Consider the following 19,006-nt stretch of genomic DNA (forward strand, 5'->3'; position numbering starts at 1 on the left):
CATTGATGATCAAATGATTTGCAATAAGAGTGCCAAGTCTATTCAATGGGGAAAGCATAATCTTCAAAAAATGGTATTGGGACGGTTGGATATCCAAATGCAGAATAAAAATACAAAACCTCTTCCTTATACCATACACGAACATTAACTGCAAATGATTCATAGATCTTAAATGTAAGAATGAAAACTATAAAACTTGTAGAAGAAATTATAGGTATAAAATTTCTGACCTCATGTTAGGTAATGAATCCGTAGATGTGACACCAAAAGCATAAGCAACAAAAGAAAGATAAATACACTGAACTTCATCAAAGTTTAAAAATTTTGCTTTAAGGAGGAGTTAAGGTGGCAGAAAGGTAGGAAGTCCCTGGGCTTTCATCATCCCTCAAACACAGCTGTATTAAGGTGAGATCACTTGGACCACCCAGGAAATGGATCTGAAGCCTGGCAGAAGGATTTCCATGGTTGGAAGGAGACAGCATGGCACGTACAAGGAAAAGTTAAGATGGTAGAAAAATAAGGGGACCATGGGCTTGCCTTGTCCCTCAAATACAGCTGTGTTGAGGTGAGATCACTTGGAACACCCAGGAAATCTATTTAAGGACTGGTGGAAGAGTCTCTGTAGTTGGAAGGAGAGACAGCATGGCAGGTGATAGGCTTATTTTCACAAAGAAATCAAAGCACATCTAGTTTAAGGTCCAAATACTCCCCTCTTCTCTGCAGAGGAATGGCCAATGGGAAAGAGCAGCCAAAATTCAGCAGCAGAGTATACACAGCATACATCAGAAACACTTCCTGAAGTGTCAGGCTCTGGACAGTGTATGACCTTTTTTTAATATAGCATGACTCTCAGATGCAGGCAACATAACAGGATTTCAAAATATTCATAAGACAGAAACTTAGCCAAAATGACAATATGGGAGAAATCTCCCCAAAAGAAGGTCAAGAAGAAATCATAGCCAGGGACTTGCTCAAAAAAAATAAGCAATACATCTAAACTAGCTGGACTTGAACAAAGCATAGAAAACACCAGAGAAATCCTTACTGCTGAGATAAAAAACCTAAAAACTAGTCAGGCTGAAATAAAAAATGCTATAACTGAGATATAAAACAAATTGGATACAGTAACAACGAGGATTGAAGAAGAAGAGGAAAAAATAGGTGATACAGAAGATAAAGCTATGGAAAATAATGAAGCCTTAAAGAATAGGGAAAGAAAATTGTTAGATCATGAAGGGAGACTTAGGGAACTTTATAATTCCATCAAATGAAACAATATCTGTATCATAGGAGACCCAGAAGAATAGGAGCGGGAAAAGGGGGCAGAAGGTTTATTTGAACAAACCATAGCTGAGAACTTCCCTAAATCTGGAAAGGAAACAGGCATTCAAGTACAAAAGGCACAGAGAACTCCCCTCAAAATCAACAAAAACAGGTCAACACCATGACATATTATAGTGAAACTTGCAAAATACAAAGATAAAGAGATAATTCTGAAAGCAGCTGGGGACAAAAGGTCCTTAACCTACAAGGGTACAAGGGTAGACACATAAGGTTAGCAGCAGGCCAGTCCACTGAAACTTGGCAGGCCAGAGGGAGTGCCAGGAAATACTCAACATGCTCAATAGGAAAAAAAAAATATGCATCCAAGAATACTATATCCAGCAGGGCTGCCATTCAGAGTAGGAGAGAGAGAGTTTCCCAGACAAAAACTAAAGGGTTTGTGGCCACTGAACCAACCCTGCAAGACGTTTTAAGGGGGACTCTTTGGAGAAAAAAAAAAAACAACAAAGCAATAAAGACTAGAAAGGAATACAGAACATCACCAGAAACACTAATTCTGCAGGTCATACAATGGCACTAAATTCATATCTTTCAGTAATCACTCTGAATGTAAATGGACTAAATGCTCCAGTCGAAAGTCATAGGGTATCAGAACAGATAAAAAAACAAGATCCATTTCGATGCTGCTAATAAGAGACTCATTTTAGGCCTAAAGACATCTGCAGATTGAAAGTGAGGGGATGGAGAACCATCTATTATGATGTCAAAAGAAAGCCAGAGTAGCCATACTTATATCAGACAAACTAGATTTTAAAACATAAACTGTAACAAGGGATGAAGAACCACATTATATCATAACTAAGGTATTTATCCATCAATATCTAACAATTATAAATATTAGCCCCCAATATGTAAGCTCACAAATATATAAATCAATAACAAACATAAAGAAACTCATTGATAATAATACAATAATAGTAGGGGACTTTAACATGCAACTTACAGCAATGGACAGATCATCTAAGCAGAAAATCAATAAGGAAGCAGTGACTTTGAATGGACCAGAAGGACTTAACAGATATATTCAGAACATTTCATCCTAAAGCAACAGAATACACATTCTTCTTGAGTGTGCATGGAACATTCTCGAGAATAGATCACATATTGGATCACAAATCATCCCTCAACAGGTACAAAAACATCAAGATCATACCATGCTTATTTTCAGATCAAAATACCCTGAAACTAAGAACTGGTTCTTTGAAAGAATAAACAAAAAATGACTTATAAAAAAGAAAAGAGAAAGAACCCAAACAGATAAAATCACAAATGAAAGAGGAGAAATCATAACCAACACCACAGAAATACAAACAATTATAAGAGACTACTATGAAAAATTATATGCCAACAACCTGGGAAATCTGGAAGCAATGGGATTCCTTGAAACTCACACACTATCAAAACTGAAACAGGAAGAAACAGAAAATTTGAACAGACCCACAACCAGAAAAGAAAGTGAATCAGCAATCCAAAATCTCCCAAACAAACAAGAGCCCTGGGCCAGATGGATTCCTGGGGGAATTCTACCTGGCATTTAAAGAAGAGTTAATACCTATTCTCCTCAAACTGTTTCAAAAAGTAGAAATTGAAGGAAAACACACAAACTCATTCTATGAAACCGTAATTACCTTGATTCCAAAACTAGACACATACCCAATCAAAAGGAGAATTACAGGCCAATATCTCTGATGAACATGGATATAAAAATTCTCAACAAGATATTAGCAAATCAAATTCAACAGTACATTAAAAGAATTTTTCACCACAATCAAGTTGGATTTATTCCTGGTCTGCAGGGCTGGTTCAATATTCACAAATCAATCAATGTGATACACAACATTTAAAAAAAAAAAAAAAGGATAAGAACCATAAGATCCTGTCAATAAATACAGAAAAAAAAAAAAACCATTTAACAAAATACTGCATTCATTCTTGATAAAAACTCTCCACAAAGTACAGATTGGTGGAAGATACCTCAGCATCATAAAGGCCATGTACAAAAGACCCACAGCTAATATCATTTTCCATGGAGAAAAACTGAGAGCCTTTCTCCTATGGTCAGAAACAAGACAAGGATGTCCACTCTCACCATTATTATATAACATAGTCCTGGAGGTCCTAGTCTCAGCAATTAGGCAACAAAAAGAAATAAAAGTCATCTAAATCAACAAGAAAGAAGTCAAACTTTCACTATTCACAGATGACATGATGATATATGGAGAAAACCCAAAGGACTCCACCAAAATATTTCTAGAACTAATTCATGAATTCAGCAAAGTCCCAGGGTATAAAATCAATGTACAGAAAACTGTTGAATATCTATACATCAATAACAAAGCAGCAGCAAAAGAAATCAAGGAATTGATCCCATTTGCAATCGCACCAAATATATATATATATATAAAGTGAAAGAGGTAAAAGATCTGTACTCTGAAAATTATAAAACACTTATGAAAGAAATTGAAGAGGACACAAAGAAATGGAAAAATATTCCATGTTCTTGGATTGGAAGAGCAAACACTGGTAAAATGTCTATGCCACCCAAAGCAACCTACACATTTAATGCAATCCCTATCAAAGTAACAGCTATTTTTGCAGAGTTAGGACAAATAATCCTAAAAATGTGTATGGAACCACAAAAGTCCCTGAATATCCAAAGCAATACTGAAAAAGAAAAACAAAACTGGAGGTATCACAATTCTGGATGTAAAGCCATATCACAAAGCTATAGTCATCAAGACAGTTTGGTATTGGCACAAAAACAGACACAGAGATCAATGGAACAGAATAGAAAACCCAGACCTGGACCCACAACTATGTGGTCAACTAACATTCAACAAAGCAGGAAAGAATATGCAATGGAAAAAAAGACAGTCTCTTCAACAAATGGTGTTGGGAAACCTTGACTGAAGAGAAGGATAAAACTGAACCACTTTCTTACAACATACACAAACATTAATTCAAAATTGATAAAAGACCTAAATGTGAGATAGGAAACCATCAAAATCCTACAGGAGACCACAGGCAGCAACCTCTTTGATCTAGGTAGGAGCAATTTCTTACTAGACAAGTTGCTAAAGGCAAGGGGAAACAAAAACAAACTTGAACTATTGGAACTTCATCAAGATAAAAAGCTTCTGCACTTCAAAGGGAACAATCAACAAAACTAAAAGGCAACCTATGGAATGAGAGAAGATATTTGCAAAGGACATATCTGATAAAGGGTTAACATCCAAAATCTATAAAGAACTTATCAAACTCAATACCCCAAAAACAAATAACCCAGTTAAGAAAAGGGCAGAAGACATGAATAGACATTTTTCCAAAGAAGACATCCACATGGCTAACACATACACGAAAAATGCTCAACATCACTCATCATCAGGGAAATACAAATCAAAACCACGATGAGATACCACCTCACACCTGTCAGAATAGCTAAATTAACAACACAAGAAACAACAAGTGTTGGCGAGGATTCAAGGAAAGGGATGCACTATTTGGTGGGAATGCAAATTGATGCAGCCACCCTGGAGAACAGTATTGAAATTCCTCAAAAAACTAAAAATAGAACTACCCTATGACCCAGCAATTGTACTAATATGTATTTACCCGAAGGATGCAAAAATACAGATTTGAAGGGGTACATGCTTCCCAATGGTTATAGAAGCATTATCAATAATAGCCAAACTATGGAGAGAGCTTAAGTACTTATTGACTGATGAATAGATAAAGAAAAAGTGGTGTGTTTATATAAATATAAATATAAATATAAATATGTATTAATATTACTCAGTCATAAAAAAAATGAAATCTTAACATGGGTAATGATGTGGATGGAGCTAGAAGCTATTATGCTAAGTGAAATAGTCAATCAGAGAAAGTTAAATGTCATGATTTCACTTATATATGGAATTTAAGAAATAAAACAGATGTACATATGGGAAGGAGGAGAAAGAGAATGGAGGGAAACAACCCATAAGACTCAATGATAGAGAATAAACTATTAACTGACAGAAGAATTGTATTGGAGATGGGCTAGATAGGTGACAGGTACTAAGATGGGCACTTGTGTTAAGTTTCTCAGGATCCACATAAGAGTGAAAACATATGGTATCTGTCTTTCTCTGTATGACTTATTTCACTTAGCATAAAACTCTCCAGTTCCATCAGATCATGGGGGAGGGCAAAGGAAAAAAAAAAGTTAGAGAGAGAGGGAGCCAAACCATAAAAGACTTAAAAACTGGGAATAAACTGAGGGTTGAGGGGGGGGGGGAGGGGGGGGAAAGTAGGTGATGGGCATTGAGGAGGGCACCTGTTGGGATGAGCGCTGGGTGTTGTATGGAAACCAATTTGATAATAAATTTCATAATAAAAAAAGATAACAAAATAAAAACAAAATTTTGCAACCAGGAAAAAAAGATGGACACTTGTTGTGATGAGCAGTTGTATGAGCATGTTGTATGAGAGTGATGAGCTGAATTCTACTCCTGAAATCAATATTGTGCTGTATGTTAACTAAAATTTAAATTAAAAAGAAAAAGCTTTTGCTTCAATCACACCACAAAGTGAAAACCAACTCACAGAATAGGAGAAAATATTTGCAAATCATATATCTGATCTGTATCCAAAATATGTATAATACTCTTACAACTCAATAATGAAACAGCAATACAATTTCAGAGTGGTCAAGTATTGTGAATATACATTCCTTCAGTGAAGTTATTCAGATCACCAATAAGTATATGAAAAGATGCTGAAAGTCATTAGCCATCAGAAAAATGTAATTCAAAACCATAGTAAGATACTATCTTTCACCATTAAGATGAATAACTATTATAAAAATATGGAGAATAACAGTGTTGACTAGGATAAGGAGAAACTTGGAACCCTCATATGTTGCTGATTGGAATTTAAGATGTTGCACACACTTTTCAAAATGGTATGACAGGTTCTCAAATTGCAAAACATTGAATTTACCTTTTGATCTAGCAATTCTCCTAGGTATATTCTGAAGAGATAAAAAGACATATATTTATACAATAACTTATACATGAATGTTCATAGCACATTATTCATAATAGTCCCCCAAATGGGAACAATTCAAATGTTCATCAACTTACGAATGGATAAAATATGTATCATATTCATAAAATGGAATATCATATTCATCCATAAATCGGAAGGAATTGCCGAATCTTACAACATGGATGAACTTTGGAAACGTTATGTTGGCTGAAAAAAGCTAGTCATAAAGGACTATATATTATATAATTCCATTTCTATGAAATTTTCCAAAATAGGCAACTCTATAGATGCAGGAAGCAGTCTGCTGGTTTCCTAGGACTAGGGTTGTGTTGGGATAGTTGGAGTTGAGGTGGGGATTGGAAAAAAACAGAGTGAATACTAATTGGTATGAGTTTCTTTGGGAGATGATGTAAGTGTTCAAAAATTGATTATGGCAGTGGGTGAACAAGCATATGAATATACAAAAACCATTGAACTGTATACTTTATATGAGCCAGTTGTATCATGTGAATCATAAAGCTGCTGAAAATGTATGTGGTGTATATAAAACAAATAAAAAACATTTTGGCAAAGTGAATAAAAAACATGATCCAATAATATGCTGCCTGCAAGAACTTCACTTTAAATATAGTGACATAGGGTTGAAGGTAAAAGGATAGAAAAAGATATATCATGCAAACATTAATTTTTAAAAAGTGGTTGTTAATATTAATATTAGATATAGTCGACTTGAGAGCAAAGAATATTATTAGAGACAGAGACATTACTTAATTATAGAAAGATGAGTCCATCAGGAAGACATAGCTGTGGTAAATGTAAATAGGTACTCATCAAACATCAGTGCCTAAAAATACATGAAGCAAAATGCAATATTACATGTCTCAGGTTTTTTTTTTTTACTTTTTTCAATCCTACTGCAACTATAATAATCATTTTTAAATCACAACATAAATTTAAATCTAACATCTGAACCAAGTCTAATTACTAAAAGAGCTGCCTCTGTCTTTTTACTCTCAAAATATAATGCAGTATTACATATTGAAGTGTGTGTATGTGTCTGTGTATTTACACAAGATAAACAAAGCCTGTGTTTCTGTAATCATAGTATTTAGGCCTACATGATAATTTTTTCAAGCTTCCCTCTCCTATGACACACAGATTCACAAAAGTGTAGTCAGTTTAATACCATAAATACATACTAGTAATATTCTTGATGCTCTAATATCTTATATCTGTTCCAAAGTGATATTTTTTCACTAATTGTTATGACTGAGAAAGCTCTCCCCTCAAACAAGATGATATAAACTTTAGAAGTAAAGGCAAATTTCAGTATTTATATTTGGGAGCAATAAACTACTGTCTGGGAATATTTATCAAATGGAGGTATAATTGCCTCCCTGAAACTCATTAAGTATGATAGTTATGTTTTTTGAGTTTATTCTTCTTAAGGGATATAAATGAAATATTTGAACAGCTTGTTTTTTTCTAAATGAATAAAATAACATATGAATGTAATTAAACAAAGAATTACATCTTATATAAATAAATACTAAATAATATCTGGTAATTTTAATATATATTCTATATAAATCCTATCCTGTAGAATAAATAACCTCTAAAATGGTCAGCAATGGGAGAGGATGAAGCTAGTGTACTTATATTTACACTTTTGTACTTATTTTTTTCTCTTCCTGTTTTCTTATATTATTATTTCTAAAATTTTCAAAGCTTATATTCTTTGTATATTTTATAATTGTAATTTTAGCAATTTTTTCTTTAGTTTTATCTGTTAAATGGACTTAGGATTGACCTCCAAGCCTTTTACAATGAATTCTCCATGTTTTAAGTTGATCAGGGTGATTTCCAAATGTCTGAGTCATGCATAATTGATAGATGTCTTTGGGAAGTACTGAGATTCTCAAAGGTTTTACTTGTGTCATCACATGAAAATAGTAATAGCTGCTACCAATTCCTTTCTCTGTCACTTTGGTGTTAAGCAGGGCTCAAGGATCCACTTAATGTTAGAATTTGGAGCTTTTTTTTCCTTTATCTATTCACATTTCTCTTTGTTTTGACCTCCTGAATTTGAAAAATATTGTAATAGCATGTGTATTTATGTGTTTAAGTATTCAAGCTCTACTGCTGAGTTCTTTACATTTCATATTCTACCTGTGCTTTTTGACGAGCCAAAGATTTTTCAAGCAAGAGAGGAGAAGCCCTTGCTACCTGTATTTAAGAGCCCTCCCTAGAGACTTAAAAATCAAGGGGTTGTTAGGATTGTTAAAGGAACTTTTGACATGTTACAAGAAAGTGGTGAGTTTGGTAGATGCTAGGCAGAAAGAATTGTTTGCTAATCACACTTTGTTGCTTGGAAATTGATAACTATTCTTAATGCCCCCTCATGCACACACACACCGTACCCCCATCCCCACAAACACACACATATACATCAATATGTAAGAGTTGAAAATGGGATCAAAAACTGACCTTTAGTATATTCAGATGCAAACAGCATTCTGTGGCTGCCTTCCCAAGTCATCTAAGTTCTGATATAGAATATGCAACCTACCTCAGGGATCCAGTAGGATAAGAGCAGGGAAAAGTAGGACAGGTTTAAATGTCACAATTCATTCTATGAATGATCATAGAATTAATTTAGGTAATAAAATTCATCCTATGTTTGTCACAAACACCATTCTTCTGAAGTGATTAAAAAATATATATATATATATATAGTAGACCTATCTGCATCAAAGTGGGTCCATTCCATGTCACCAACCTATGCCCAACCAACATCATCACACTTTTAGGCAGTATTGATTTCTGGTGAATGCCAGCACTTATTTTAGCACTAATTGCACAGATTGTTTATTTCTATTTTTTTTTATATAACAGCAAACAAACTGATATATTTAATTTTAATTTATCTTTACCTCTTATTCCTCCTCTTCTTATGAATAAACTTTAGAATTTGACCTTATTAACCTACAAGGAACCTCAGAAACTATTTCCATGAAATAAAGGTTGATTTATTTTCATTCATCTGAAATTCCAGGAACTTTAACAGATGGACTGTCACATTCAAATAAAGTTTTATTGCTTCATGGTAATTTGTGGTAATTAAGATATTGTCCAGATAGATTGACACCTAGACCCTGGGTGTCTTGCAATGTAGCATCAAGGTAGAGGTATCTCATGAATTTGTAATATTGCATACCGGCCAAGGAACATCTCTTATAATTTTATATAAATTATATACGAGGGATTACTTATAGTCTAAGATTATATTATTTAAAAGCATTTTATTAGATTTATTTTTGGACTTATAACCTGATTAGAAAATTGCCATTTTCAAATTGTTCTTTCTAAATGTCTTGACCTTCAAGACATTTTAGTTCAGTCATAAGTTGTCTTGTTATTGTGGACTAGAAACTGTTATAAGCTTGGGCAAATAATTTGGAATAATTGCTGAAAAACTTTATTATCCTAATATTTAATGTTTTCATGTACTTTTGAATTTTAACAGAGTGATCTTGATTCCTATGTTAAATTTTGGAGCTGGGTAGGGAAATTTTATGTTTTTATTTTTAATACAGTATGGGATTTCTCCAGGTATTTTCATTGTTCATTTGGGATGGTAAACTTTTTGTTTGGCTTTCTTTTTTGGGGGGGGGTGGGTTGTAAATATTTTATTTTATTTTATTTTATTTTAAATATATGAAATTTATTGTCAAATTGGTTTCCATACAACACCCTGTGCTCATCCCAACAGGTGCCCTCCTCAATACCCACCACCCACCCTTCCCTCCCTCCCACCCCCCATCAGCCCTCAGTTTGTTCTCAGTTTTTAAGAGTCTCTTACGCTTTGGCTCTCTCCCACTCTAACCTCTAATGGCTAAGAAACAATTTAAATCTTGATGGTATTATTTCTATTGTCTCAGTTTTCATAGGCTTCACCTATAAATACTGTATGGGAGAGGAAGGAACACCATGTTGAACACATAAAACACTTCATGCAGTTACCTGAAAATGACAAAGCAAAAGCTGTCATGTAATACTAAAAGTACACCTTGAAGTATAATCTCTAGTGCTGTATCCTTTCTCCTAGAATTTAAACTGCACTCTTCATGCCATGCATAAAGAATGAACTTTGCAGTTAGTTTTAAAAGCTGAAATAATTGGGATGAGAAACATAAAATGCCCAAGAAATTATTCTGATGAGAATTGCAAGTCTAGGTCAAGGAAGTAAATAAACCAGAATGGGAGGCATGATCTTTTTTATTTTTATTTTTTTAACTTTAACAGTCCTTAGCCATAATTGACAATTTACTGATTTTAACAGGAAACAAACATTGCTCTATTGCCATCTGGACATTCTGGATAGAGCCTATGCCTCTGAATGAGGGAAAGGCATAGTGATTAGATAGATATTTTGGCAGAAAACTCCCTTTTTTAATGTCTTGGGATTTGGAATGTAAAACCAATGGCCATAATTCTGAAACATCTGTTCTTTTCTTGATCTCCACATGGAAACAGATTAGGAAATGGAGTGTCCTCAAGTATCACTTTATTACGGTGAGCAAAAATTTTCATATTGTCCAAATACGTAAATGGAGTCAAGTTAACTTTTGAGTAAATCCTCTTATACCAAACATGTAGCTTGCTTCTTTTTCTGAATTCAATATTATTTGTTTAACTTGGCTTATTTACTATTATATACATCCACCTACTTCCAAAAGGAGGTAAGCAATTTTACACTAAAAATATATAGGTATAATGAAAACAGTAGTGTTTACTAAGTAACGCATGATTTCAAAAAGATGATTAAACCAAAACATATTCATCAGGTATAATAAATGTAGTTGACTATAAAAACTGGGCATATACAACCTCAGGACGTCTCTTACTGTTTAAAATTGGTGTCCTTCTATCTTTTGGATGCACTTCCCTCTTCTGGAAATAAACAGAAGGGAGAATGTCAGTGAATCTAACACCCTAGACTCCAAAACTGGGTGAACTTAAAAATGAATGGATCTCTCCTTCTGTCTGGGTCTCTTGGCTTCCTGGCTTGTTTTCATTCTCTTGTATTCTTTCTTCCCCTTCAGGCTAGGGGATTCTGCAGGAAAGCCTTTCTTTGGATCTGTTGCTGGTGATGTTCTTGCCAACTCTCTCTCATGGGATTACACTGTATTCTGTTCTGGTGCTTTTTTTTTTTTTTCTTTTTTTTTTAATATGAAATTTATTGTCAAATTGGTTTCCATACAACACCCAGTGCTCATCCCAACAGGTGCCCTCCTTAATGCCCATCACCCACCCCCATCAACCCTTAGTTTATTTTCAGTTTTTAGGAGTCTCTTATGGTTTGGCTCCCTCCCTCTCTAACGTTTTTTTTCCTTTCTCTCTCCTATGGTCTTCTGTTAAGTTTCTCGGGATCCACATAAGAGTGAAAACATATGGTATCTGTCTTTCTCGGTATGACTTATTTCACTTAGTATAACACTCTACAGTTCCATCCATGTTGGTACAAAAGGCCATATTTCATTCTTTCTCATTGCCAAGTAGTATTCCGTTATGTATATAAACCACAACTACTTTATCCATTCATCCGTTAATGGGCATTTAGGCTCTTTCCATAATTTGGCTTTTGTTGAAAGTACTGCTAGAAACATTGGGGTACAAGTGCCCCTATGCATCAGCACTTCTGTATCCCTTGGGTAAATTCCCAGCAGTGCTATTGCTGGGTCATAGGGTAGATCTATTTTTAATTTTTTGAGGAACCTCCACACTGTTTTCCAGAGTGGCTGCACCAGTTTGCATTCCCACCAACAGTGCAAGAGGGTTCCCGTTTCTCCACATCCTCTCCAGCATATATAGTTTCCTGATTTGTTCATTTTGGCCACTCTGACTGGTGTGAGGTGGTATCTGAGTGTGGTTTTGATTTGTATTTCCCTGAGGAGGAGTGACGTTGAGCATCTTATGTGCCTGTTGGCCATCTGGATGTCTTCTTTAGAGAAGTGTCTATTCATGTTTTCTGCCCATTTCTTTCCTGGATTATTTGTTTTTCGGGTGTAGAGTTTGGTGAGCTCTTTATAGATTTTGGATACTAACCCTTTGTCTGATATGTCATTTGCAAATATCTTTTCCCATTCTGTTGGTTGCCTTTTAGTTTTGTTGATTGTTTCCTTTGCAGTGCAGAAGCTTTTTATCTTCATGGGGTCGCAATAGTTCATTTTTGCTTTTAATTCCCTTACCTTTGGAGATGTGTCAAGTAAGAAATTTCTGTGGCTGAGTTCAGAGAGGTTTTTTTCCTACTTTCTCCTCTAGGATTTTGATGGTTTCCTGTCTCACATTCAGGTCCTTTATCCATTTTGAGTTTATTTTTGTGAATGGTGTAAGAAAGTGGTGTAGTTTCATTCTTCTGCATGTTGCTGTCCAGTTCTCCCAGCACCATTTGTTAAAGAGAATGTCTTTTTTCCATTGGATATTCTTTCCTGCTTTGTCAAAGATTAGTTGGCCATAGTGTTATGGGTCCAATTCTGGAGTCTCTATTCTATTCCATTGGTCTATGTGTCTGGTTTTGTGCCAATACCATGCTGTCTTCATGATTACAGCTTTGTAATAGAGGCTAAAGTCTGGGATTGTGATGCCTCCCGCTTTGGTCTTCTTCTTCAATATTACTTTGGCTATTCAGGGTCTTTTGTGTTCCATACAAATTTTAGGATTGCTTATTCTAGCTTCAAGAAGAATGCTGGTGCAATTTTGATTGGTATTGCATTGGATGTGTAGATATCTTTGGATACTATTGACATTTTAACAATATTTATTCTTCCCACCCATGAACATGGAATGTTTTTCCATTTCTTTGTATCTTCTTCAATTTCCTTCATAAGCTTTCTATAGTTTTCAGCATACAGATCTTTTACATCTTTGGTCAGATTTATTCCTAGGTATTTTATGATTCCTGGTGCAATTGTGAATGGGATCAATTTATTTATTTGTCTTTCTGTTGCTTCATTATTAGTGTATAAGAATGCAACTGATTTCTGTACATTAATTTTGTATCCTGCGACTTTGCTGAATTCATGTATCAGTTCTAGCAGACTTTTGGTGGAGTCTATCAGGTTTTCCATGTATAGTATCATGTCATCTACAAAAAGTGAAAGTTTGACTTCATCTTTGCCAATTTTGATGCCTTTGATTTCCTTTTGTTGTCGGATTGCTGATGCTAGAACTTCCAACACTATGTTAAACAACAGTGGTGAGAGTGGACATCCCTGTCATGTTCCTGATCTCAGGGGGAAAGCTCTCAGTTTTCCCCCATTGAGGATGATATTAGCTGTGGGCTTTTCATAAATGGCTTTTATGATCTTTAAGTATGTTCCTTCTATCCCAAATTTCTCGAGTGTTTTTATGAAGAAAGGATGCTGAATTTTGTCAAATGCTTTTTCTGCATCGATTGACAGGATCAGATGGTTCTTTTCTTTTCTTTTATTAATGTGATGTATCACATTGATTGATTTGTGAATGTTGAACCAGCCCTGCAGCCCAGGAATGAATCCCACTTGACCATGGTGAATAATTCTTTTTATATGCTATTGAATTTGATTTGCTAGTATCTTACTGAGAATTTTTGCATCCATATTCATCAGGGATATTGGCCTGTAGTTCTTTTTTTTTGCCAGGTCTCTGTCTGGTTTAGGAACCAAAGTAATGCTGGCTTCATAGAATGAGTCTGGAAGTTTTCCTTCCCTTTCTATTTTTTGGAATAGCTTGAGAAGGATAGGTATTATCTCTGCTTTAAATGTCTGGTAGAATTGTCCCGGGAAGCCATCTGGTCTTGGACTCTTATTTGTTGGGAGATTTTTGATAACTGATTCAATTTCTTCACTGGTTATGGGTCTGTTCAAGCTTTCTATTTCTTCCTGTTTGAGCTTTGAAAGTGTGTGGGTGCTTAGGATTTTGTCCGTTTCTTCCAGGTTGTCCAGTTTGTTGGCATGTAATTTTTCAAAGTATTGCCTGATAATTGCTTAGGGATTTTGTTTAGTGTTTCTGAGGGATTGGTTGTAATAATTCCATTTTCATTCATGATTTTATCTATTTGGGTCATCTCCCTTTTCTTTTTGAGAAGCCTGGCTAGAGGTTTATCAATTTTGTTTATTTTTTCAAAAAACAACTCTTGGTTTCATTGATATGCTCTACAGTTTTTTAGATTCTATATTGTTTATTTCTGCTCTGACCTTTATTATTTCTCTTCTTCTGGTGGGTTTGGGGTGTCTTTGCTGTTCTGATTCTATTTCCTTTAGGTGTGCTGTTAGATTTTGTATTTTGGACTTTTCTTGTTTCTTGAGATAGGCCTGGATTGCAATGTATTTTCCTCTCAGGACTGCCTTTGCTGCATCCCAAAGCGTTTGGATTGTTGTGTTTTCATTTTCATTTGCTTCGTATATTTTTAAATTTCTTCTCTAATTGCCTGGTTGACCCATTCATTCTTTAGTAGGGTGTTCTTTAACCTCCATGCTTTTGGAGGTTTTCCAGACTTTTCCCTGTGGTTGATTTCAAGTTTCATAGCATTGTGGTCTGAAAGTGTGCATGGTATGATCTCAATTCTTGTATACTTATGAAGGGCTCTTTTGTGACCCAGTATGGGATCTATCTTGGAGAAGGTTCCATGTGCACTCGAGAAGAAAGTATATTCTGTTGCTTTGGGATGCAGAGTTTTAAATATATCTGTCAGGTCCATCTGATCCAATGTATCATTCAGGGCCCTTGTTTCTTTACTGATCCTGTGTCTAGATGATCTATCCATTACTGTAAGTGTGGCATTAAAGTCCCCTGCAATTAACACATTGTTATCAATAAAGTTGCTTGTTTGTGATGAGTTGTTTTATGTATTTGGGGACTCCTGTATTTGGTGCATAGACATTTATAATTGTTAGCTCTCCCTAACGGATAGACCCTGTAATTATTATATAATGCCCTTCTTCATTTCTTGTTACAACCTTTAATTTAAAGTCTAGTTTGTCTGATATAAGTATGGCTACTCCAGCTTTCTTTTGACTTCCAGTAGCATGACAGATAGTTCTCCATCCCTCACTTTCAATCTGAAGGTGTCCTCAGGTCTAAAATGTGTTTCTTGGAGACAGCAAATAGATGGGTCTTGGTTTTTTTTTTTTTTTTTTATCCATTCTGATACCTTATGTCTTTTTGTTGGAGCATTTAGTCCATTTACATTCAGTGTTATTATTGAAAGATATGGGCTTAGAGTCATTGTGATGTCTGTAGGTTTCATGCTGGTAGTGATGTCTCTGGTACTTTGTCTCACAGGACCCCCCTTAGGATCTCTTGTAGGGCAGGTTTATTGGTGATGAATTCCTTCAGTTTTTGTTTGTTTGGGAAAACCTTTATCTCTCCTTCTATCCTAAATGACAGACTTGCTGGATAAAGGATTCTTGGCTGCATATTTTTTCTGTTTATCACATTGAAGGTTTCCTGCCATTCCTTTCTGGCCTGCCAAGTTTCAGTAGATAGATCCGTCACTAGTCTTATCGGTCTCCCTTTATATGTTATAGTGTGTGTATCCCTAGCTGCTTTCAGAATTTTTTCTTTATCTTTGTATTTTGCCAGTTTCACTATGATATGTCGTTCAGAAGATCGATTCAAGTTACGTCTGAAGGGAGTTCTCTGTGCCTCTTGGATTTCAATGCCTTTTTCTTTCCCCAGATCAGGGAAGTTCTCAGCTATGATTTCTTCAAGTACACCTTCAGCCCCTTTCTCTCTCTCTTCTTCTTCTGGAATTCCTATGATATGGACATTGTTCTGTTTGATTGTATCACTTAGTTATCTAACTCTCCCCTCATATTCCTGGATTTTTTTATCTCTCTTTTTTCTCAGCTTCCTCTTTTTCCATAATTTTACCTTCTAATTTACCATTTCTCTCCTCTGCCTCTTCAATCCGTGCTATGGCCACCTCCATTTTATTTTGCACCTCATTTATAGCATTTTTTAGCTCCTCATGACTATTTCTTTGTCCCTTGATCTCTGTAGCAATAGATTTTCTGCTTTCCTCTATGCTTTTTTTCAAGTCCAGTGATTAATTTTATGACTATTATTCTAAATTCTTTTTCCATTATATTGCTTAAATCGTTTTTGATCAATTCATTAGCTGTCGCTACTTCCTGGAATTTCTTTTGAGGAGAACTCTTCTGTTTCATCATTTTGGGTAGTCCCTGTGGTGGCTCCAAACCCAGGGCACTTCCTCTGTGTTGTCCGGAATACCCGATGTTTGCCCCCGGACCACTGCTGGGGCCATAGTCAGACTGGTGTGTACCTTATCTTCCCCTCTCCCAAGGGCAGGACTCACTGTGGAGCGGTGTGGCCCCTGTCTGGGCTCCTTGCACACTGCCAGGTTTTTGGTGCTGCTCCAATGGGATGTGGCGTATTAGCCCAGGGTGGATCTGCAAGGTGCACAGGGTGGGAGGGGCAGGCTTAGCTCACTTTGCTGTCGGTGGTCCCCTGTGTGAGGGGCCCTGCATCTCTGGGAGGGAGGCAGGCCCGTTCGAGGGATGGATCCACAGAAGCACAGTGTTGGGCATTTGCGGGGTGCAAGCAAGTTTGGTGACAGGAACTGGTTCCCTTTGGAATTTCAGCTGGGGGATGGGAGAGTGAGATGATGCTTGCCAGCACCTTTGTTCTCCCTCTGAGCTGAGCTCTCTCTCCCGGGGCTCAACAGCTCTGCCTCCCGGAGCCCTCTCGCCCTCCCAGCTCTCTGAGAGCAGAGCTGTTGACTTTTAACATTCCAGATGTTAAGTCCCCCTGGCTGTCAGAACTCATGGAGTCCGACCCCTCTGCTTTTGCAAGGGGCTCTCTGTGCGGGGCAGGCTGTCCCTCCATCACCCAGTCTCCCTCATGCCACTCCGTGTAGCATGCACTGCTTCTCTGCCCTTCTACCCTCTTCTGTGGGCCTCTTGTCTACACTTGGCTTTGGAGAGTCCCTTCTGCTAGTCTTCTGGCGGTTTTCTGGTTATTTAGGCAGATGTGGGTGGAATCTAAGTGATCAGCAGGATGAGGTGAGCCCAGCCTCATCCTATACCACCATCTTCCCTGTTCTGGTGCTCTTTGCCTCACTTTGAAACTCTCAGAAAAAAATTGTTGCCATTTTCATCCTTCTGATCATTTCTCTTCTCTGCTTTGCAAGCCTTGTGACTACCCATTCCTCCTAGATCAGATTTTTCTTGGAACTCATTATTAACCTAGAATGATCCATGACCTGAATTTACAACTTTCATTGGACTAGAGTAGCCAGTCTATGGACCTTTCCCATACAGGACTGGGGTAGAATTCAGCTCAATTCTGACCCCACTTGTCAATGCTCCTAACTTATTTTCCCCTAGCATCTCCTCCAGGATTGTTCCTTCCTCTTCTGCCTGTATGCCAGATGGGTAGCATAAAGCTAGGATATGTTAGTCCCTTACAGGGGTAAAATCTTTACACAAGCTTCCAGGAAGCCAAGTACAGGAGGGAAAACATGAAGATTTGCAAACTCTCAGAGCATAATGAAAGCAATATAGCAGTTTTCAGGGCAGAAAACAACCCCTCCAAAAGGGAACTGAGATCTTTTTTATATGTAAGAAAAACTCTTCATTATCTCAATCTGTCTTGTATTTTAAGGTTAAAAATTATAGGCACCAAAACATACTTATTAGAATACCTAAAATTTTAAAATGCTACAACACCAAATGTTGGTGAGAATGCAGAGAAACTGGATCTCTCATTGTTGTTGATGAGGATGTAAAATGGACAACCCTTTTGTAAAGGAGTTTGACAGGTTTTTTTGAATTAGAATTTTTATTTTGAGATAATTGTAGATTTGCATGTAGTTGTAAGGAATCAAAAGAGAGATTCAATGTATGCTTCATCCAGTTTACCCCAATGGAAACACATTGCAAATCTATAGTACAGTATCTGTTCTATGATTTCTATTTGGTTCTTTTCTATACATTTTATTTCTTCAGAGAAGTTCTAATTTTTCATTTGGAAAACTATGGTACAGTATCATTGCCAGGATATTGACACTGACAGCCAAGGTACAGAACACTTATGTTACCACAAGGATCCCTCATGATTCCCTTTTACAGTCACACTCGTTTCCCTGTCATCACACCCCTTCCTTAACTCTCTTGTCATGTCAAGAATGTTTAATAAATGGAATAATATAGAATGTACCTTTGGTATTGGCATTTTCTCTCAACATATTTCTCTAGAGATTCTTCAGATTGTTGCATGTTATCAGTAATTGCTTTATATTGCTGAGTGGGATTCCATGGTATGGATGTACCAAGTTTGTCTCACCATTCACCTACTGAAGGACATCTGTGTTTTTTCTAGTTTTTTACTATTATTAATATAGCTGCTCTAAACATTCATGTGTAAGTTTTTTGTGTCAACCGATGTCTTCATTTCTCTGGGTTAAATCCCCAAGAGTGTGGTTGCTGGATCGTATGATAGTTGTATGTTTACTTTTTTAAGAAACAGCAAGAATATTTTCCAGTGTGACTAGCATTTTACATTCCTACCAACAGTGTATGAGTAATCCAATTTCTGTCCTCACCAGCATTTGTTTTGAAGACGGTAAAAC

The 19,006-nt window shown here is 36.3% G+C and overlaps 1 protein-coding gene across 1 annotated transcript in view; it reads left to right on the top strand.

The window, feature by feature from the left end:
• Nucleotides 1-19,006, top strand: part of MACROD2 (mono-ADP ribosylhydrolase 2) — a 2,036,271-nt gene that overhangs the window by 578,531 nt on the left and 1,438,734 nt on the right. The gene's annotated exons all lie outside the window — the stretch shown is intronic.

Source organism: Panthera uncia, assembly GCF_023721935.1.
Source record: "Panthera uncia isolate 11264 chromosome A3 unlocalized genomic scaffold, Puncia_PCG_1.0 HiC_scaffold_11, whole genome shotgun sequence".
NCBI lineage: Eukaryota > Metazoa > Chordata > Mammalia > Carnivora > Felidae > Panthera > Panthera uncia.